The sequence below is a fragment of the Nelumbo nucifera genome, chromosome 6 (genome assembly GCF_055504915.1).
Source record: "Nelumbo nucifera cultivar China Antique chromosome 6, China Antique-T2T, whole genome shotgun sequence".
NCBI lineage: Eukaryota > Viridiplantae > Streptophyta > Magnoliopsida > Proteales > Nelumbonaceae > Nelumbo > Nelumbo nucifera.
Genome location: NC_142654.1, coordinates 4,132,033 through 4,137,582, shown reverse-complemented (window position 1 = coordinate 4,137,582; position 5,550 = coordinate 4,132,033).

The following is a 5,550-nucleotide window of genomic DNA, read 5'->3' as shown; positions in this document are numbered from 1 at the left end:
ATTTTCACAAACTATCTTATCTTATGGTCTATCATGTGAGAGCGCGCTCGTTGGATCAGCAATAATGGACATTTGGTCACATATGAAGATAGAGCAGTTCCAATGTGGCTAGCGACGCTTGGCCAGTTTGACACACGTGGAAATAGGACAGCGGTCCGACAAACCTGGTATTGGTAGCCACGTGAAGGTTAGGTACTGTAGCGGTTTAGCGTACGAGTGAGGTGAGGGACAAATGGTGTGGTGAATGAGGCCCTCTCGTACTACTCTACGGTCCAACAATCCTGTTCCGACAATTTTACCGATCCCGGAAGCTCGGGCCGTCCTGGTGAAAGGCAACGACAGAAAGATTTATCAATATAATTTCATGTGCACATTCTGTTTTGTTTTGTAGTTGGATGCCATGCTCTCACTTCTCAGCGTGTTTGCATAATTTTTGCTTTTATAAAATTTGGGTTTTAGATTTTTACCTCTTTTACAATGGAAAAGGAGTAAAGAAAGGTAAAAATTAAATATTCAAACCAAGAGAATTTTCATCTATCCTATGAAAATCAAATGCAACCTGGAAAAAAAGGTGAAAATGCAATGAATTAGGCCTTTGACAATAGATGTGGTTTTCAGAAAAAAAAAAAAAAACGATAATAGGTGACGTTTCATTTTAAAAAAAAAAAAAGAGATAAAAACAGAAACGGTTCGTTTATGATGCCAAAAAATATATGATATGGGAAAAACTTACAATCAATGAACTGATATCACAACTTTGATTGGTCAAAAGTCAAAACCTTTTCCAGCAAGTGATAAGAAGGGTCCAAGAGTCATGGCTAATCTGAGTCAACCCAGTTCAAATTAAACCCGACCTATTCAACCGGTTTGCCTTGTGACAAGTTCTTAATTAGTCAATTATCCATTGCCCAAGTTTAAAGAAGTATTCCCATTGTTATAATAGGTTTACCACTGTTGTTATTCTAAAACCCTTGTCTGAAACTGAAGGAATTGGGGAATTTGAGAGATGTGGAGGAAAAGAAAACAAAATATGTAATAGAATGTCTGATCATCAGAATCACTTCTAATCGGGTTTCTATCTCTCTTTCTATCGTGGTGATTGATGACAAACTTTTGATTTCTAAAATTAGGAAGCAACAGCCTAAAGAGGGCATATCTCTTCGTTCAAGATTACACATGGGCATGAACAAATAAAATATAATGCTTGTTAACATAAAATAATAAAAGCGTGAGCATCTAAGCGAATGGGATGAATGAATGAATGAATAGTACTGTAACCTCTAACGTAACGTGCAGTGTGAGGTGACACTAGCTAGCTAGCTAGAATCGGATGATTGTGAGTTGTCGTGTGGGAAGACCGACGTGGCGAAAGTGGCTGCCACCAATTGGTTGGCCGGAGGATGGAGACGTTACTACTTTCTACTTTAACCAGCTGTAGCTTTGGCCGGTCGTTTTTCAAGGGTGGGGTGAGGATATTTTAAGTGACGTGTCAAAAAAATTTTCAAATGTTTATTAAACGTGCTTATAACGCTGTGCCGACCAGGTCACGAAAAAGACGTGCTCATTACCTTGTTTGGGGTACTTTGTGTTGTCTGTTGTGTGTGTTCTGTGGATTGCTTGGTTGAAAAGATGCTACACCCATTATTTGTTGTTCTTAACAGTGGTTGTGGCATGTTTGGAAACCATTTCTTCCTAGTTTTAAAACATTAAAAAAAATGTATTGCAACTTTATTCCACGCTAAAATTTTGTAACCATGGATAAATTGATTGATAGAAATATTTTATTTAAAATTTTGCTATCAATACATCCACATCCATATCAAAGTGCCCACGTCACACCTTAACGGAGTGTGGTGCATGTGGTTTAAAATATACATTTGAGCGGTGTTTTGCATTGGTGCCATTTTCTGAGAAAATAGTGTCATATAGGTGCTATGTCAGAGAAAACGGTGTCAGAAGCAACACCCAGTTGTTTGGTACTGTTTTCTCAAAAAAAAATGTTGTTTCAGACCATATCTTGAAAATTGGGAAAGTGTGGTTTGGAGCAATACCAAATTTGATGTTTTCTAGGAAAATAGTGTATTGCTGTCAATGATGCAATGGCATGATATCATCCGATCGTTGGATAATAAGATCAATATTAAAAACATTGTTGCCAACACTAATACCAAACAAAACCAGTATTATTTTATCAAAAAACATTTTTATGGCAACACCGGTTTCAAATAAAAAATAAGCATTTACAATTCTATATGCCTAATACCGTTTTTCTCAGAAAACGATATAATATTTTCAGCACCAATGCCAAACACCTACTTAATTTCCACCACACCATGGTGAAATATTGGAGCCCAATAGATCCAAACACACACCCTCAAATAAAAGGCTGAAATTTGGTGTATCCTCCTAGCTATAAGGAGGCAATGGTCTGGGACAAAACCAGAGTAACAAACTAGGCCGGATTGTATGGATGCTTTCTAGCATCAATAGAAATAGAAGAAAATCAACAAAGGGTCAATTGAACATTTCATTAATTACCACACATTATTCAGTTCTTAATTATGTGCAATAACCCTTAGAATCTTAACAAAAACACTTATGAAGAGGTGAACATGTTTTGAAAATTATACTGAAACTTGATTCTCGCTCAGTTGCTATACCAGGAAGTTGATTTCACCATAGAGATGGACTGAAACTCTGGATTCTGGAATGATAAATATGTCAATCAAAATTTGACTCATCTTACGGATGATGGCCTGTCATGGGGATGGGCTTCAGCATATTCTAAGTATTATTTTTATTGGTAATTAAGGGAAAACTACACAGCTCTCTGTATATATTGGTCGCGGTGGCTTCTTCGTTACGGAGGAGGCTGTTCTTGACGGGTTACAACTGGTGAATTAGATCTTTGATTTTTTTTTTTTTTTTAACTTTTCACTTTGGGAACTAATACAGTACATTATAATCCACCGCAGTCCACCTCAGAAATTTGTGTACTCAAATCCAACAAACAGCTTTGCTTTGATCAAAAGCTAATATATGCTTCTTCTTTTCTTGGCTTTGGCTGCGGAGACCGGAGAAAGAAAGAGAAAAAAGATGTATTAAAATAAAAATCACTGCTTTAGAAAGGACCCTAGATTGGATCGATTCCTATACATGCATTTGGCTCCGCGACAAAAAGGCAAGAATTGTACAACTTCTACTTTTACGTGGATAATTCAATGCAATCAGCTGGGGAGGAATATATGTACTAAAAAGTACAACTTCTACTTCTACTTTTGGTTCAACTTTCATTCTTTTTCATTATTATTGAGATGAAATTTTAAAATAGATAAGAATTATTAAAAATAGGTAGAATGAGAAAATATTGTTATGAATCAAATATTTTTTTCCTAAAAAAATAAGTTTGTACTTTTCTCATTTTAAACGTTTATTTATAATTTTTGACTTTAAAAGTTTCCTGTTTTTTTGTTTGGTTGGGTTTCGCTTTAAATGTTTTCTACTTTCCACTTTAGATTAATACCCATTAAAGTGTGACACATCAACATTTGGTTTCAAAATGTTGAGCCATTGGGGGAAACAAGAATTTGACATTTCCCCAAATGCCTCATATACAAAAATCAAAGTGTTTCAATTTTTTACCATTTATTTGATAAACGATGAAACCAAATGGTTGTTTCATTTTGTTTCATCTGCAATAAACACAACACCTATGTGGGGCTGATGTGGCATCATTTTTTCAATAAACTCTCGTAGAACTAAACACAACTTAAATTATTTTTAAACTAGCAAATGCCTTATGTTACTCATTTTCATTCTTAGAAAAATGTATTAGCAATCATAAACCACTGGCCCGAGTCTCCAAAATAGTTGCATAGATGTTTACCGGTGGATGACCAGAAGTCATTGCCCATTGGCATAAGTTTTCACGACAATCCACCAATAAACATTTATGGCAAGAATTTTATAATCGAACACTCTAATGTTATTCATTCTTGCCCAGAATGAGCAAGAATTAAAAAAAAAAAGAGGCCTAGAGCAGCGAACCAAACATGGCCTAAACTTACCCTTTCTTCTCTATTTTCCATATAGATGTATAACATGGCCAATTCGAACATGTCAATTCACTTTCTACAATGTGATTTTAGCTAGTCCTGATTTGCTCCTCGCATAGCACTCTTCACACCAATCTCACAGCATGTTCCAGCCACACATGGAATCATCTCCAATATTTTATATGTTATTATTCATGAGAAGAAATTCCTAATGCATGGTGGGACGCATCGTGAAGAGCAAACCCCAATTGGTTTTAGCTAGGAATGGCAACAAGGTGGGGCGGGGACGGGGAGCCACTCCCCATCTTTGTTCTCGCAACAATCCCCATCCCCATCCCTATCCTTGCCAATGGGGACAAGGTTATCCCCACCCCTGTCCCCACAAGGATCTCCACTCTCCGTTATTTTTATAATGTCAATCATTTTGTTTTTCTTTTTTTATTTTATTTAAAAAAATTAAAAATAAAATAATAAAACTTAAAATCCTATTAAAAAAGATTTTAAAATATCAATATATAGAGTATGTATACACATATACATATATAGATATATGCATGCATATATACATTATATATTGGCAAAGATCCCATGGGACATGAAGTGCTCTCCCCATTCCTGCCCCATTTAGGGTGGGTACCCACGAAGATCGAAGAAATGGGGAAAATTGTCATCCCTAGTTTTAGCCCTAAAATGGTGGCCTTGGATGTACTACTGTCCTTAACATAAAGGTGGATTCCTTGAAAAAAAAAAAAAACATCAAGGTGGAACAAAGCAATAAATTGAAGGTTGTGGCCCACGGTTTTAGCCCAAAGTGGGCCCATGGTTCAATCTTGCACTTCACCTTAGGCTGCGTTTGGAAACGATGCAAATGGAGTAGAAATCCCAATTCATGGTAAATTTGCACTCTGGTTCAGTTTTGATTGTTTTTGGCAGCAATGCATTTATGCATTGACAAATGACAAAAAACATGTTTTCCAAGGCATATTTACATCAATATTGAGATGTAAAAATATATCAATAAAAAAGAAGTAAATTTACATTCAAATGCATGCAAACATGATTTCTAATAAAATATATGCATTTTTTTTTTTATCAAAAGCCCATTTGATAATGTAGCTGTAGTATTTATTGTGAATAATAATATTGATCATTGAAAGTTTAATGTTTAGTGTTAATTTTACCCGAAAGAGGGCTTTTTCCTGGTCATTTGAATCATCAAGATCTAGGATAGTATATCCGTATATAGCAACATTTTGGTTTTGGCATCCAATTCCCTATATATGACCTACTCTATTTTTGCCACATGGATTGACAATGTAGCTGATTCAACCATTCGCACCATCCATTAATTGGTAGAATGGATTGGCCACATATCTAATCCCTTAATTTACATCAAACCCCGAAAAACTTTCACTGTGTGTAGGGGTGTCAATTGGACTGATTTGGTCCAATCCGATCCAGTCCAATGTGAATCCATTATAAATGGATCAGGTCC